This window comes from Epinephelus lanceolatus, chromosome 24, assembly GCF_041903045.1.
Source record: "Epinephelus lanceolatus isolate andai-2023 chromosome 24, ASM4190304v1, whole genome shotgun sequence".
Taxonomy (NCBI): Eukaryota; Metazoa; Chordata; class Actinopteri; order Perciformes; family Serranidae; genus Epinephelus; species Epinephelus lanceolatus.
In genome coordinates this window covers 4,344,999-4,363,372 of record NC_135757.1, presented here as the reverse complement: position 1 = coordinate 4,363,372, position 18,374 = coordinate 4,344,999, and the positions used below count along the sequence as shown (strand labels likewise).

Here is an 18,374-nt window from a genome sequence, read left to right as displayed (position 1 = left end):
ATCGCTGCCTATACAAGCAGAGTAGGTATAATTTTTATGCTGCAGAGCTGAGTGACCCGCGGCTGCATGCATGTTAACGTACGAATTTACGATCACCGTCTCCATCAAACACTGACATAAATGAACTGGCATTGCTTCCTGCTCATGACCCTCCCTCCCTCCCGTGCGTTTCCCTCTGTCATCTTTTTGACACCTCCAAAAGATGACATGGAAATACATGTGTCGGCAAGCCTGACAATGAGGAGCCATAAAGCAATAAAGCAAAAAAAAAGAGGAAGACGGGGACCTCGGAGTGTTTGTCACTGTCATGTCTATTGATTGATGACAAAGAAAACGATTGAGAGGTCCTCGACAGAGGGGCAGGAGGAGACAGACAGAGGGAATTTCATTTGTTGAGTCAAATATTCAGAAAGGAGACGTGCGCGGGCATTTTAGCCTCCCATTTCTCTTATTGTATTACATTAATCAAAGGGCTTCCGGGACGTTCATCTAAACCGATTGTCACCGTGATGTTCTGCAAGCAAAGTGAAAAAACAACAACCAAAAAAAACATCTCTCAGAGATGTCTCTTTCCTGACAGTGGTATCAATTGTCTTGTCTTAAATGATCACGGCCACTGCATTACTTGGAAATTAACAGCTAGAATTTATGTGAGTGCCTCTCTCCTCGCTTCCTGCCGCGGCCGAGTCGCAGAAACAAATAATTGAATTGGTACAAGTACATAAAGCATTCCAGCGGCTAATGTAACAGGCCTAACTGAGTTAACGAAGGCAAGGGCACAGACAAGAGTGGGGTTATAAAAAAAAAAAAAAAAAACAAGTGCCATGCAGATCTGAACCTTTTCCCTCTTTTACCAGCCGTGTTGTTCTTTCTGCGGCACGTTTTATCTCTCATCACCTTCCTCCATGTTCCTCTTCATTTCTCCCTCCCTCTTTAATTGGAAGTCTCCGCCTCAGTTGTGTATCACCTAAGATGCCGGGGAAACCCAAGCTGTCACAAAGTGTGCTTATTAAAATGGACTGGGAAAGATAAAAGCCTAAACCCCCCCTTTTCTTTTCTTTTTTTTTTTTTACGAGGCGGCGGTGACTGTCTGAGTGCATCAGTCGTGGCTGAATGAGACACTTCGACCCTAAAGCGGTGTGTTTACAAAAAACTGGGTGAATTGTCCCTTTATAATCAGTCCCAAAATCACTTAATGCACCATGTAGCATAAATGCACAGGAATTTGTCTCGGAGGCAGCGGGCCAAAGACACACTGACAACATATACAGCAACACAAAGCATACTCGAAGCACATGATGCTACGACGGACACGTTTGAAATCGCCAATAGCCAATGTTGTTCTGATATTTCGAGCAGATATCGTAAATATAGTGCTGTTTTCATACATAAAAACAAGTCGAAAATATTCCCCCAAGGATATTGAGACTCTTCCAGGGTTAGCAGAGTTTTAAGGCGGACTGATAGTGATATGATTTAGAGCAGATACCATGGTGTATAAATCATTAGAAATAAAGCTCCTATGTATCTCGGACACATATGACATCATCCATCACCAAAGTGACAATGATGGAAAGGCATTTTATAGCCGACCATTACGCAGTCATATTGCCTGAATGTACGTCCTATCTGAAGGCTGAATGTGAGCCGATGTTTTATCTTCCGTCTGGCGAGAATGGTTTTTACTTTTACCTCCCAAAAGCTTTGGTACTTTCTGTAGCAACAACAGTCAGAAGTACAATTAAACATAATGCAATAGTTTGTTCTGAGTACAGTGCTCTCTTTTGCAGAAATGCCCTGATCACACTCACATAGTTCCACACCATCACACTTGTCAGCTGCCATTTATAATCACATTGTGATCTGTTGGCCCTAGAGCAGCTTCATTGGAGAGGTTGGGGGCCAGAGAGGTAGCGTTGGAGAGGTTTGTGGTCCTGTTTACACCTGGTATTAACATTCATCCTTAGTGATCGGATCACAAGTGGACATCTCTAAGTCCAGGTGCGAATGGATCAAATGTGTCCTTAAGGAATCTTAAGATTGCTACACACATTTAGAGGTGGTCACATGTTTACAGCATACTCACTTGCTTATCTGACAGACCGCTGGATAAGAGAGACTTTAGCCCTTTTCTTACACGTAGATCGCTCTATGGGGGGGGGGGGGGGGGGGGGGTCAGCCCTATGTTCCCACATTTCTAAGAATTTTCTTAAAATTAGGCCCTATGTTCCCACAGTTCCCACATTTCTAAGAATTTTTTTCACTGAAAATTAGGCCCTATGTTCCCACAGTTCCCATATTTCTAAGATTTTTCTCAAAATTAGGCCCTATGTTTCCACATTTCTAAGATTTTTCTTAAAATTAGGCCCTGTGTTCCCACAGCCCTATGTTCCCACATTTCTAAGATTTTTCTCAAAATTAGGCCCTATGTTCCCACATTTCTAAGATTTTTCTTAAAATTAGGCCCTGTGTTCCCACAGCCCTATGTTCCCACATTTCTAAGATTTTTCTTAAAATTAGGCCCTGTGTTCCCACAGCCCTATGTTCCCACATTTCTAAGATTTTTCTTAAAATTGGGCCCTATGTTCCCATAGTTCCCACATTTCTAAGAATTTTTTTCACTGAAAATTAGGCCCTATGTTCCCACAGCCCTATGTTCCCACATTTCTAAGATTTTTTTTCACTGAAAATTAGGCCCTATGTTCCCACAGCCCTATGTTCCCACATTTCTAAGATTCTTCTTAAAATTAGGCCCTATGTTCCCACATTTCTAAGATTCTTCTTAAAATTAGACCCTATGTTCCCACAGCCCTATGTTCCCACATTTCTAAGAATTTTTTTCACTGAAAATTAGGCCCTATGTTCCCACAGCCCTATGTTCCCACATGTCTAAGATTTTTTTTCACTGAAAATTAGGCCCTATGTTCCCACATTTCTAAGATTCTTCTTAAAATTAGGCCCTATGTTCCCACAGTTACCATATTTCGAAGATTTTTCTCAAAATTAGGCCCTATGTTCCCACAGCCCTATGTTCCCACATATCTAAGATTTTTCTTAAAATTAGGCCCTATGTTCCCACAGTTCCCATATTTCAAAGATTTTTCTCAAAATTAGGCCCTATGTTCCCACATTTCTAAGATTTTTCTCAAAATTAGGCCCTATGTTCCCACAGTTCCCATATTTCTACGATTTTTCTCAAAATTAGGCCCCATGTTCCCACAGTTCCCATATTTCAAAGATATTTCTCAAAATTAGGCCCTATGTTCCCACATTTCTAAGATTTTTCTCAAAATTAGGCCCTATGTTCCCATATTTCTATGATTTTTCTCAAAATTAGGCCCTATGTTTCCACAGTTCCCATATTTCAAAGATTTTTCTCAAAATTAGGCCCTATGTTCCCACAGTTCCCATATTTCTACGATTTTTCTCAAAATTAGGCCCTATGTGTTCCCACATTTCTAAGATATTTTCAAAATTAGGTCTTGTGTTCCTACATTTCCCTTCAATTTAAGCCCTGTCCTCCCACAAGGGTTAGAGTTAGGGGGGATAATAGGTTGGGTGTAATTGGCTACCAAATTGGGAGAAAGGGGGATAAAATCTGATACAAATTTATGAAAAAGGAAATGTGGGAACATAAGCACGCTCCCCTATGGGGCATCTATGAAGTCCCTTCTTTATGCTTCCTTTGCATTTTTACACAATTGCAAACAATGGCTGTATCATGCCACTCCTGTTCTTGATTTTAGACATCATGCTGGCATTGTGGAAGCAAAAGAGGCGTGATGGGTGTAACATGTAACACAACAGTGTCTGCCTGTAGTGCTTCGGTAGCATTTTATTAACAATAACATGGCAATAACGATTATTTACTGGCCAATCTCGTCCTCTGCTGCGGAGGGTAAGGAGCCCCTGGACTGCTTGTCTTCTTTGAGTTAGCTGCTAACTGATACCAGCTACTTGCACACATAACACGTCATCCATACCATCCATGATCCCACCCTGCCAGCTGTCCCTTTTACAAAGACGTTGTTTTGTTGCTGTTACTATATTTAATGCCAACTTAAAGGCAAGACAACTCTGTCCCCCAGTTTCACAGTTGCACCTTTTATACAGAACAGCAAGACACTGTAAAGATGAGCAACTGGGGAGACAACGAATTACACGCCCTCCTTGTCCTCGCAAGCGAAGAGGCCATTAACCGTCAGATGACGGGGACGGTGAAGAACGGGTCGATTTACAAGAGACTTATGACTCACGCCACTGTTTACGTCACACGCTGAACTACATGTTTTGTTACTTGCTCACGCCCCCCATTGCCCCGAAAAAGGCGCATTCTGTATAAACAAAAGTAGGTAGCCGGCATTTTGCTGCACTCCCCGATTTTGTTTTTATACTGCCAATGCTGAAAGAAGACTGATTGGGCTTTCCTGCAAATTTGCACAATTCCTGTTTAAAAAAGGCTAATGTCACAGACGCAGAGCTGAAAGGGCCAGTTAGCCGTGTGATGCTAACAGTTAGCCCTGTCACTGTGAGTGTGGGGCCAGCACAGAGTTCACACTCCTGCAGCAGTATTCTCCTAGTGGCACATGATAAACAGAGAGATACCCCTTTTGCACTTTTCCATTCCTGCACCCAATTTTAAATTATCCACAGCATTTCAACCAAGAATAAATTGGTTTGGAACCCGAAAAGTGGGTTCACAGCTGGGATCAAATAAAAACAGGTATTCCTTGACCTGAAGTGCTAATTTGTTGGAGAAGGAGTAAGAGAAAGAGAGAAGGCAGGTAATCAATATGGCGTGTGCAGCCCTACTCTTAAATAAGTTTTTATAGGGTCAGCCAAGATGCATGTTGATACCAGGTATAAACAGGCTCTATAGCAGCATGACTCACTGTCAGTCACCAGGATTTGATTTCCCATGTAGCGCTGATGATGCAGGACGACATACATTCAGCAAGTAAAGCTGCAGCAATTTCACCATCAGTCACAGCTCTATGAATTATAAAGGCTCCGAACCTGACTTTGTATCCAACCTCACAACATCAAAGCGCATGGGGAAAAAAAGTTACATCAGATATTTTGCTAAATATAAGCTCGGGAAAATTCTTTGAATGTGCACGGTGTTAGCTGAAATGTTACACTGCACATCTTGTGCATAATCAAGAATCAATACTTCATGGCAGCGTATCGCTGTGCAACAGTGTGGTGACCCATTTGGAAAAAAACCTCGAGTTACATCAAATTGGAGTTCCCCGAATGCCATTCCCCCATCCACTTAACCAACTGCTGTAAATGTTGTACTCCTGAACAGCTTCTGTTTTTTGTTGATGTGTTTTTTTTTTCCTGCTGCTGTGTATTTTGCTGAAGCTTTAGACTCTCATTAAATCAACTGAGGAACTGCAAGCCTCTACAAACATCAAATCTATAAATTGCACGGATGGTCTTACGCTAGGTCTCAGACAGCACTACCCTTTGATGAAAACTTCTGGGACAAAAACAGAAAAATAACTAGAGATTCTGAGGCAAGAAGAGAAAGTCTTGTTTTGACACTAAGATTAATTTACAAGTTTTCCCTCACTGGCAAAAAGAAGGGGTGTGTGTGAGGGGGGTGAGGAGAGAAAGAGAAAGAGCAGAGAGAGATGAGAGGAGCTTTTGATATTTATTAGGCCTGGACCTCACCAAAGACCTCTCCCAGGACTGCCGATGTGACAATTAAGCCAGGTTGTGCTTTGACACTGTTTCCATAGGCAAGTGGCCAAAGTATATCTCCAGTCAAAATATCCATGCCAGCTAACAAGCTTGTTCCCTCTCCATAGAGCCGAGAAGAAAGGGAGGCTGCAGCCTTGAGACATGAACAAAAGCAAAAAAAAAAAGGAGGACGAGGGGGTTGGTGGTGAGGTTGGGTGTTAGAGGGTATAAGACAAAAAAATACCCCCCCTCCCTCCTCTTTCCGAAAGAAGCCGCTGGAGTTTGCTGAAGAAAACGGTGTCAACGACTAGATGTGATCAAGGTGTTGTGTGCAGCTCGAGAATGTCCAACGCCGTCAAGGCCCGACACAATGCGCAGCCAGATAGGAACCAGGCCCCTGGGTACGCTCTCACTCGCTTTTGTTCCGCCTTAATGACCCTGCCTTGATTCCATCCATAACGCTCGCAGCTCTCGCTACACCTTGCCTATTTAGCCCACAGTCATGTCAGCCCGCTTCTCCCATTGCTCAATCTTCGCCCTCATTTCACTTCTTTTTTGTTTTGTGTGTGTGTCCGCGAGTGTGTGTGTGTGTGTTTGCTGGAAAATGCTCTTGTCTTAGAGGAGCTCCCTGCCACACAATGGCCATCTAAACTCATTAAGAAAATTCCGTAAAGAGCCATTAACAAACGGGTTCTCTTTGGCCAGAGATATCAGGTCTAATTAGGTGACCGTTCTTGACAGGGTTGCAAAAACAAAAGGCGCGCTCGCATTTGAAAAGGTTCAGGTCCCGCAAAGGGCCTCACGTTTTTTTGTGTGTTTTTTTTTTCTCTCCTCCTCCCTCTTCTTCATCTCCCCCCACCGTAGCCGACTAATGACTGTGGGTTTAACAACAAAAAAGAAGAAAAAATACCTCTCCTCCCTGGGAAGGCGACGGGGAAAGGTTCGCCATCCGCCAAACAAAAGCCTTTCCACTTGGGGACCTTTCTCCCCCTCGCCAGGTGACTCGCTGTCCTCATTTACGAGACAATGAAGCCACAGACAGACTTATTGTAAACACTTTGCATGGGCTGCTAAATGGACTGCCATGCCAAGCCAGCAACTCAGGCTTCAGAGCCCCCCTGCCCGCCCTCCCCTCCCACCGCGGCCCTCCTCTCCCAGTTTCAAGTACAGTGTGGACCACTGCCGTTTTTGTTGTACAGGAATTTGTTGTGGTGACACTGAGGCAGAGGCACTGTTAGATAAGTGCATCCTGGCACAGCGGGGCCTCAAATGTAGAGCAGATCATGCAACCCGCAGTCAGTGATACATATTACTAGTGAAACTAGATCACAGGCATTTTTTTTAATTAAAAAAAAAAAAAAAATACGTGCGATGGATTATTTGTGATTTTTCAAAAACTACAAAGGTCCTCCATTTGAAAAATATAGCCACAGATAAAAGTGTTTCACAGAGTGCCAAACACACATTAACAGACCCTTCTTTCTAATTGTTTGAGGTGGAAACAGTTTCGTACGTCTTCAAATATAGTCACAAAAATAAAAGTTTAAATCCCCATCCCCTCCACTTCCCGATGACAGTCAGCTCGTATACTACATTTAATATGACACATATAAAAAGTACAGATGTAACATATCCATGTTTTGCAGATGCCAATATCTTCTTGTAAGTCATTCGGAAAGCTAGCTAACTGACACATCAGCTCAGACAGTCGGTGTGTCTCAAATTTTGTACTTCCGTCAGTACACTTCCATGTAGTATACTAAGTCCACTTTGTACTCATTGGCGTAGTGCGCAAATTTCAACAGGGTAGTGTTGTTTCAAACCAAACACGGCCGTTGTGCACTCACTGGAATTAGCTAGTTAGCAAACTAGCATTAGCATTCGCGTTATTGTTCGCGGTACCAAATCATTACAGACTGCTAAATTAACCCAATAAACATACTGCTGGCTTATACCTGACAACAGTACAGTATAGTGATGCTTAGTGTTTCCAGTTTGAAAAGTGGCCCCTCCCTTTCCACTACATAGCCAAGATGGCGACCACTGAGGGCGAGAAGTGTCCATAGTTCCACACTCAACTTCTTGACCGTTTAGACTGCACCATCCGGGTACTCATAGCGCACTGCATTTTTCCATACTTCTCAGTTTGAACGCACTTATGCACTCAAAATATTAAGTGTAAGTACAGAAGTACGTGATTTGAGACACAGCACAAATTTTGCGAGCTGTAATGTCAGCAAGCAAGCTAAGGTAGCGAGCTAGCTGTTACTAAGCTACCCTTTACTGATCTGGCATTGGTTGCTCTGTAACGTTAGCTGATAATATTATTTACAAATGGCAAGCTAGCTAATTTACCGTCCAGAACAGCCCTTGAGTCTGGATTAGTTAAATGATGTTAAACACTAAGGAATGGGGATGCAAATTGTAAACACTTTCCTTAATCGAGCACTGATAATGTTAACGATTGATCGCGATTAAAAAACAAAATAAAGACTTTACTTGCATTGCACAGCCTATGAAACATTAAGATTTAGAGGCCTAAGCTTATGGAGCACATTGAATAACTGATTTCATGCCGAACACGTGAATAAAAGTCGCCCCTGCTAACATATAGCGTTACAAGAAAGACACTCAAGACTAAATGTAACGCTGTCCCGATTTCTGCCTACTTGCTCTTATTGAGGAAAATTAGCATATTGACATGGCCGGATGTGACACTCCAGCCATGTCAACTCTGCTTTAAAGTTAGCAAAATGACGCTTTGTTAAAGATGTTGCCCTGATTTCGACCAATATAGTCTTGTACCCACCTCTGGAAAGTCGACAAAATATCAGGAAATAGGGGAAAAAATCCCAAACACAAGTTCTTAAAGTCCAAGGTCTTTGCAATGATAAAGGTAGCAAATGCTCAATTTTGAGAGATGCAGTGTGTTTAATTTATCCTCCGAATTCCTGTCAGTGTTGAGTTTGTCTATCCATTAACCACCTTGGTTGCTTCAGGCAGTCACCTATCATGCTTTTAAGCTCCAGTAGCATCCATATTACTTTGCTTTAGTCACCATGAGCACTTAATAAATTCGATTTTTCCAGGCCATGGCTCAACAGCAATATTTTGGATGGATATTCTATTTCTGTTCCATCAAATTCAACTTAAATGCACTTTCACATTCAAAATCTGGCCATTAAATAATTGCAAACGGTATTGACAGTCTAGACCTTTAAGGGACCAGAGAGCACCGGAGAGTCCAGGACTGAGGAAGTCATCATATGAGCTGTGTCCCACAAGCTGCGAGCAGTCACCACTAGAACATTAAGTTTCCAGCATCACCTATTTCATTAAAGCATGCAAATGAATTTGGCTGTTTGACTTTGGAGTGGAACTGGCCACTAACCACCCTAAAGCTCTTTTCCATACATGTGTTAGCTTGGCTTGATTCGGTTTGACTCGGCATGTCAGCCCAGAGCGACAGAGACTACCCACTCGAAGGTTGGACTTTAACTGATGATGCGCTGGTGCTTGTAGACAAATGGAATGTTTATTGCAGGTGTTATTGTGGTCAACACGTTTCTTGTGCTGGTGTCAGAGTTTTCTAATTTCCTCTCTGTGCTGCCCGAGCGTACACCCGATGACCATCTCCTCATTTCTTGTGCCAGCCAAGTCATCCTGCACTCAGGCTGGGAATCATTTGAAAAACTATAATACCAGTACTTAACTAGTGCCCTAAAAGTGATACCGAAATCAGGAGAGGCCCTAGTGATACCTTTACGTCTACTTCATCAATACCCATCATGTGAATCGAAGCATTCAGTTGAGTAAATTGCCACCAGACGCCACATGCATTTAGTAAAGCCGAACTTTTGAACGTTTCTGTGGCATCTCAGCACCCTGAACGGCCCACTCTGTTCAATACACCGTGCTCGACTTCACCACACCACACACTGTAGGTGTTGTAGCTGCTGTGCTGGTGGGCCAATCATGTTGCATTAGATCAAAGAGTGCTTGTCGTGATTGGCTGGAAGCAACACCATAAAAATAGTCACTGTTTCTCGATGAAGGCACAAAAAGGATTAAATGCAGGTATCATTTCTTTTAAGATAATTTTTTCTTCTTCTTTGCTGTTAATGACAGGACAGTTGCAGCGTGAGACGGGGAGAGACAGAGGACGAAAAGGTCCAGCAAAGGTCCACGGGCCAGAGCCGAACCCACAGCCGCCATGGCAAGAACACCGACATGTGGCCACATGGGGCGCCTGCTCTACCCACCAAGTCACCGGACACCCCGAATGCAGGTATCGTTTGACTTGAAGAGTTTCAATACAACTTGGTATTGAGTAATTTCAGCCAATACCTTAAAGGTATTGAATGCCAATACCCAGCCGAATCTTGTACAGTCTTGTCTCTCCAAAGAGGAAGTAGGGCTTGTCTTTTATCCACAGACCAAGCGCTTGCCATTCTTTGCTTCCTTTGAGATGCAGTTACAACCAATGTAGTATCTGCTATGTCTAGCAATAGCAGCGGAGGCTACACAGACATAACATTGGCACGGAGTATTTATGACGAAGCCCATCTGACGTCACTGCAACCTGCTTGGAGGCAACACTTGTAACTCCGAAAATGGTCCATCGAATCGGCACAATATGGGGCATTTACACTAGTAATAAAAACGCAAATCAACGCGGCATTATTTGAAAAGCCTTACTACTCTATTAAACTTTTAATTGCATCGAGCGCTCCACTTTTCTTCCTTTGGGTTCAGTCTTTTTTGAGGTGACCCATCGGATATTGTTTATGGATTTTCTGTCCTGATCCATAGAGCACCGAAATATCTGGCTAGAGCGCAAGAGTTTCCTTCACCCTTACAACTCTATGTTGTACGTCAAATTTTAACTTTGCAGAGAAATAATCTCGCAAATCAGAGCAGAAAAAGGAGCAGAAACATTATACTGAAGAGGTGACGCATTACCATGCTGAACACTGGGTAATGGAGTAGCGCTGGTCTAAGGGTTAGAGAAGTTGGCTTGTGACTCCATGATAAAATAATGCGACTGGTGAAAGTCAAAAATCTGTGCCCATCCCTTCTTCATTGCCTTTTACAGTAGGTGGAAACCTGTTTATGCAAAGACAACGTTCCTCAATAAGTGAAACGTTGCCTGTTTAAATGGTTAAACTGGAAGGAAAAAAGGATGCTTGGGCATTTCCCATTGAGAACGACTCTTTTGAGCCTCGGTGACCGGAATGTCAGTTGCTCCGTCATAGTGTATGGGACCATTGTCCATCGCCAAGCAGTTGAAAACAGCAGTGGGACTGTGTGTGAATGGGAGGAATCAAATAAAAGTCCAATGGGTGCAGAGTGTAAGACCTTTAAGTCTGATTCTGCAAAGTGTACCTGTATAGGAAGAGACTGTTCGCTGTGTGTGGCCTGCTGGTCCGTCCCGTCGGCTGTCACTGTCTTGTCTCTCATTACCTCTTCCAATGAGCCCGGACATCAAGTGCGGTTCCTTTCGACGGCCACATCGCAATCTATTTACGGTCGGGACCTTTTGCAGCCCGAGTAATCCATTCATGTTTGAATGAAAAGATCTTTCACCTTAATGTGTTGCATTCCAAAGACAGATGACAGTGACCTTTGTTCTGCTTTATATTGTATGTGGCCGCGTAAAATATATCGCCTCTGTTTTCCGTGAGTAGCTCGGCATAAATAAGACACAAAAACTCAGACGTGGTCTTTTATTAACCCGGACATTAATGGCTTTTTTTTGTTGTTCTGTGCTATGATATAGTGTACGCACCATGGGAAAAAGGCCTGGTATCTTTCACAGTGTTTGGATGTTTTGCAAGGAACTGCTGCAAACACTGTAAAAAGAGCTCCACTAACAGCGCGTTTATAAAGTACACCACTCTAGCAAATTGCATTTTCTGTGTTATGCCGAGTGTGTGCGTCTTCACACATTTGCTTTTCCTTTACTCATTTTCAGCTTCATACCAACCAGTAGTTCTCAGACGCATTGCTCACTTGTTTTTGCCTTTTCATTATCATCCACTCTCCAGTTTCACACCAAACTGGTTTAGATTAAGATCTTTTAAGTTGGGGTTTATTTCCAGACAAAAGAATTTTCCCATGTTTACAACTTAATCCAAACTGGCCACATTTAGATGCACACAAGCAACACAGCAGTAACATGATTAAGGAAATGGCCCATGAAAAACTTTGATTATCCCACTGCTGTTTTGCTCTTATCTTAAGTAAAACTACAATCACACCTACAGTTTGTTTTCTTTGGTCCGAACCCGAGTGGAAAATGTAATTTGAGTTTAGTTTCACACCGCCCAATAACAAGCCGACCACAAGCTGTAAATAAAAGTCCTGTAGGTTCGAGATGCTGGCAGCAGAGGTGGAGGAGCTCAAATTAAATCCACATAAAGAAATGGCTGACTTTGTTCTGCTTGGTTTTCCATGCAGGCAGAGCTGCTTCTGTCTCCTTTTACCCATAATCCCCCGAGCCTTTTCCTGTAGTTGGTTTGGATTACGTTGTAACTTCTAACAAACCACATCAGAGTTCTCCTCGCAGAGGGCCGAGACTCTCGCAGCCATCACGGTGCCGTTATTACCAAAAAATGAATGAAAATACTGTGGAGTTTATAAGCATGCTCAGAGCATGCTCCATTAACATTAAGGTCACAGTAATACTCAGACGTTACTGGCGATAAAACAGTATGAAAACATCACAAGTAATTGCATTAGGTGCAAACGTAAACACAGCCAGTGTACAGAAACAGAAGTCATCTACAATTATAGACTGTGTAAAATAATGGACGTAGCCACCCTGACGTCACCCACTGGGCTGTGGACTCCCGCTTTGAGGCCACGAGTTTGGCGTCTTATTTCATTTCATATTTATAGTGTGCTTGTTTTAGTATCATGGTGCATATATTCTGCACTTTAATCTGATTTATATTCAAGAGTTTGCTTTTCTATTGACATTGGCATCTTAATTGTCTCTGTGCTTAAATTTGACCAATTTCATATGAGCTCATTTCTCTTCACCACATTTTATTTATACATAGATTTGTTTTTACTTTGCAGTGGCAGCTCCATCTGTTCATGTTTGGGCTCAGTACTATTTGATGCAGGTGCTCTTTTGTTCTTAATTTTTGCATGTGGGTTTCTGATTTTTGTGATTTTTATTCTGTACATCTTAAACTAGAAAGCAATCTGTGATTCGACTTGAACAGCACTACATCGATAAAATTATTATTATTATTATTATTATTATTATTATTATTATTATGGCCGTTGCCATCTTGGATTTTTGGAGCCAGAGGTGACCATACCGCGACAAAAGTGAGGCGCTAACCCTAATGCTAGCTCCTGGCTTGGTTAGCATGGTGCATTTACAGCTATGGTCAATGGTGATAATGCTAATGCCAATTTTCGTTAGCCAAAAACAGGCCTCAAAACCATTAAAACAAAATTTGCTATGGGAAAAACTGAACATTTGACTCGTTTTATTAGAGCCAAACGCTGAACAAGACGTTTTGGCGACCAAAAGGTTACAATTAACGTTCATGACATATAAACACGCTGAAATATCTACAGCTGAAAAGCACTACACTGATAAAATTCTTCTTCTTCTTCTTCTGCTCATTCTTATTCTTATTATTATTATTTTGGCTGTCGCCATCTCTGATTGTTGGAGCCAGAAGTGACCATATTTGGACAAAAGTAAGGAGCTAACCCTAATGCTAGCTACTAGCTTGGTTAGCACAGTTCATTTAAAGCTATGATTAACCGTGATAATGCTAATGCTAATTTTTGTTAGCCAAAAACAGGCTTAAAAGCATTACAGCAAAATGTATTAATGGGAAAAACTGAATATTTGACTCCTTTTTAATAGAACTAAACTCTGAATGTGACTTTCTTAGGCGACCAAACGTTACAATTAACTTTCATGACATGTAAACACACTGAAATATCTACAGCTGAAAAGCACTAGATAAAATTCTTCTTGTTATTCTTATTCTTATTATTTTGGCTGTCACCGTCTCTGATTTTTAGAGCCTGAAATGACCATATTTGGACAAAAGTAAGGAGCTAATCCTAATGCTAGCTACTAGCTTGGTTAGCACGATTCATTTGCAGAGCTCTATCGTTAACTGTGATAATGCTAATGCTAATTTTTGTTAGCCAAAAACAGGCTTAAGACTATTAAAACTAAATTGGAAAAAGTTAACATTTGACTCCTTTTCTTAGAGCCAAATGTTGAAGAAGACTTTTTTAGGCAACCAAAATGATGCACTAAACTTGCATTAAGTGTAAACACACTAAAATAGCTACAGCTGAAAAGCACTACATAGAAAAGATTCTTCTTCTTCTTCTTCTTCTTCTTATTTTGGCCATCTCCATCTCTGATTTTGGAGCCTGAAATGACCATATTAGGATAAAAGTGAGGAGCTAACCCTAACGCTAGCTACTAGCTTGGTTAGCACAGTGCATTTACAGCTATGGTTAACTGTTATAATGCTAATGTTAGCCAAAAACGGGCTTAAAAGCATTAAAGCAAAATGTATTCACAGGAAAAACTTAATATTTGACTCCTTTTAATAGAACTAAACTCTGAATGTGACTTTCTTAGGCGACCAACACGTTACACGTAAACACACTAAAATAGCTACAGCTGAAAAGCACTTCATAGATAAAGATTCTTCTTCTTCCTCTTCTTCTTATTTTGGCCACCCCCGAGATTGTTTCTTGTTTCAAACGTTCAAAGTTGTATGCCTTTATTGGTCTCGTGGAGCGTAGTGCATTCTGGTAGTTGTATGTTTTCTCTCTCTTTCGCAAAAGCATTCTTTGTCTCTGTTTTCTCTGGTCATGCAGCACCATGGACATCCTACTTTTGAATTAAAAAGCCAACTTTTCAGCAGTGAAACAAGAAACATTTGGTGATTTGAACTTGGGTCTTGTTTTCATAGTTGTGGCCATTAGTCTCTCTCTATCTGTGTTTCTGTGTGTTCATTCAGTTCAGTCATAATTTCACATTTGCCTTCGTCTTTAGTGATGCCACACACTTCTCAAGCACTGGCGCAATGAACCAGATTTTTAAGAACAATGGAAATGTTGTATATGTTTTGAAACTGAACTCCGATTAAAACTCTTTTTATGATCACTGTCATCACTGGAAATCAACTCAATACATCATTTAAAATCTGGGCATGCATGTCCTGGAAGATTAGTGAGGGGAAATGGGTGTGTGTGTGTGTCATTTTGTCATGTCTTTGGAAAGAAGTGTGTGTCTTGTGAAGGCGGTGGGTGTGGACGCTCAGGTCATCGTCAGTGTCTGGACAGATATGACACTCATTTTCATCTCGTAGTCCAAACAGCATGCCATCACACTGACATCACATGTGACAATAGATTTCCCCTTTATTTCAACACTGTGCTCCTCCTTAGTTTTCCTGTGTGTTACACTGATGTATACTTTATGTATGGCTGGAGTTATAGTTTGCACAACAGTAAAGAGTGATGCAGCGGGTCTAAAAACTTTTAGTATCAAAATAGCAGCAGGGCGTGACGCTGGAATGAAGCAGTGCTTTATCAGTACAAACAATTAGTTCCGTAACTGGTTTCCATGCAAATAAATCTGAGGGGAACTACACTGATTTTACCCATTATAATCAATTTACTCCTCGTGTAGTAAGACTAAGTGGAAATTTTTTGAGCGCAAGTTCTTGTTCACAGCTTCCGATGTCTTTAACCTGAGCTCACGAGTTCCATTTGAATGCAGCGTAACAACAGGACACTGTCCAGTTGCATTATTGGAAATGTAGGATCAGAGGGTTTGGAAGCTTGACTTGTACTAAGGACTAAAAGTCAGGATACTGACCTGCTAGGACTGACGAGACATCATCATGGCAGGGCAACCTCCAGGGCTGAAGCATGAAGCAAATGCTGAAGAGCCAACACCTGCAGTTCCGCTTATGGCCACTTGAGGCTGGCTCCAAGAGCGAGTCGATACCCACAGACCTCCGTGTTGAAATGACCAACTTTACAGCAGAAATAAACATGTTTACGGCCTGGTACAAAAACGGTTTTGGTCTTTAAAGCTAATTTTAACATTTATGACAACTATACGGGGGATGAACTTTTATATAACTCACCTGTTTAAATGTTATTAAGGCTTAAAGTTTGAGTGACAGTTGGGTGCCGTCTGTTGACAATGTGTGTCTACCACGCAACAAATAATGTAACCATGGCGTGCTTGACATACACATTCAGAGTATAGCTTTAGCTGTAGCTATTTCAGAGGCTCATTCAGCATTTGGCTCTAATAAAACGAGTCAGATGTTCAGTTTTTCCCGTAAGTACATTTAGTTTTAATGGTTTAAGCCTGTTTTTGGCTAACGGAAATTAGCATTAGCATTATGACAGTTAATGATAGCTGCAAATGAATGGTGCTAACCAAGCAAGCAGCTAGCGTAAGGGTTAGCTCCTCACTTTTGTCCCAGTGTGGTCACTTCTGGCTCCAAAAATCAGAGATGGGGGTGGCCAAAATAAGAAGAAGAGGAAGAAGAATCTTTATCTATGTAGTGCTTTTCAGCTGTAGCTATTTTAGTGTGTTTACGTAACATTTTGGTCGCCTAAGAAAGTCACATTCAGAGTTTAGTTCTATTAAAAGGAGTCAAATATTCAGTTTTTCCCATAAATACATTTTGCTTTAATGCTTTTCAGCCTGTTTTTGGCTAACAAAGATTAGCTTTATGACAGTTAACTATAGCCGTAAATGCACTGTGGTTAGGGTTAGCTCCTCACTTTTGTCCAAACATGGTCACTTCTGGCTCCAACAATCAGAGATGGGGATGCACGTGTGACACACTGGCGGTGGATAAACAGGAAACAGCTGATAGCAGGAATTAGCGAGCAGCTAGTAGCAAGAGGTGAGTAGGAGGGATATCTAGGCACTGGTGAGTTGGAGGTAAGTTTACCACAGTTAATTTACACCCACATTGTTTTGACACAAAGGTGGTTGAAAATCGGTGAAGTATTTCTGTAAGTTTAGGGAATAATTTTGTCAGAATAGGCGCCAAATTTTTCAGATTGGGGACTTACCTCTGAAAAATGCAAATAACCCGTCTCACATAAGGATCATGCAACTTGTCTTACTTCATTAAGATACAAAGGAACTATTCTGCTGCCTGTTACATGTGTAGCCCTCCACTGTAATAAAGTTAGTCACAGTCTATAATCCAAATCTGCACTTGATTATCTCCATATTTTCATACAGTAGTTATGTTGTTGCTTCCTGATGGCGCCATAGTGCGACTCTCATGTTTAGCAGGTGCGGTCAAACTTTATTAATAAGAAAAATGAAAGAAAGAGAAATCCCTGGAGACTCATTAGATGATGATTCACACCAGACTCGCCCATACTGACAGTCACTGGCAGCTCTAACCAGCAGCAGGACCGTCTTTTTGGCAAGCCCTCCGCTTGCTCAACAGGTGCCAGGTGAAACCTCCCCAGCTGTCTCGTGGGTATTTCCTCTCTCCGAGCTCTCGCCGGTCAGAAATGTCTGCTCTGTCTCCGATGTCCCGGCACCCGCATTCCTCCTCGCCACAGGAGCCGCATGCTCCTCTCCCCTACCTTGGCTGAAAAGGTTAATCACCAACAGGTGCTGGTTTATGTGCTGCTGGCTCAGCTGTTTACCTTCACGGCAAATGTGTTGCAGGAGCGGGGCTTTGTCACGCTGGGATTTCTCTCCTTCCTGCACAATGTGGCCGACTGACACGTTTCTGTCTTTGTGAAAATGAAATGCACTAACACACATCACATCTTTGAGGTTAGAAAATAAAACAAAGTTGGGTTTAAGTTGGATTAAGCACGATTAAAGCGAAGTAAAGAGTCATTATTCGTGCCAGATGAAGGCAATAAAGTGAATATCTGTGCGCTTATATGTAGATACCACAAAGAAAAAAGAAAAAGAAGCTGCAATTAAATCCTGGTACACCAATTGAGACATTTCAGTAACATCCACTGCCAGAGTACCGAAGCTTCGACTTGGAACACCTGAAATGTAAATCTATAACCCATCGATCTGTGTTTAGGTGAACCTGCAGCCAACATGTAGTGTACTGTCGTTTGGCTGTGCGTGTGTGTGGGTGTGTGTCCTAACCGTGGGTGGGTTCTACCACACACGCAAGCACACACACCTTTCTTTCACCATTTATAACTCTCCTGGACTCCTGGAACTCTGTTTGCAATTTAAGGCCGCAAATTAGAAGCGTAAGTCATCTGTTTCCTATAATCCTCCTGTCAGACCAGGAGCTGGCTGGCCCCCCACATACACACAGGGCCCGAACAGCGCACACACACATGCGCACACACAGCCGCGCAAGGATTTGCATGGATATTCATGCAGATGCGTTGTGCACAACACAGCATGTACACAGTGCCAATCCACACACTGAATACCTGAAGCCTGAACTTGTTTTTACTCTCTTGATCGCCTCTTGAGTTCGGAGTGTGTCTTCTTCTGCCACGACTTGGCCCGAGTTTTTTTGTGGGTCATTTAGTTGAGGCAATTTGATTAAACACTAGTTTTACTTGAGAAAGTGCTCATAGTGCATATTCCTGACACATGGCCCCTCTGAAAGACAGTAGAAAGTTCCAATATCATTTTTTTCTTTACAATACCG

At 42.0% G+C, this 18,374-nt stretch overlaps 1 long non-coding RNA gene across 1 annotated transcript in view; it reads left to right on the top strand.

The window, feature by feature from the left end:
• The window catches only part of LOC144461903 (uncharacterized), a 168,430-nt gene that overhangs the window by 94,836 nt on the left and 55,220 nt on the right, over positions 1–18,374 (top strand). Inside the window, exon 2 of the long non-coding RNA XR_013490486.1 lies at positions 9,817–9,976. This is a non-coding gene — a long non-coding RNA (uncharacterized LOC144461903). The remainder of the gene's footprint in view (positions 1–9,816; positions 9,977–18,374) is intronic.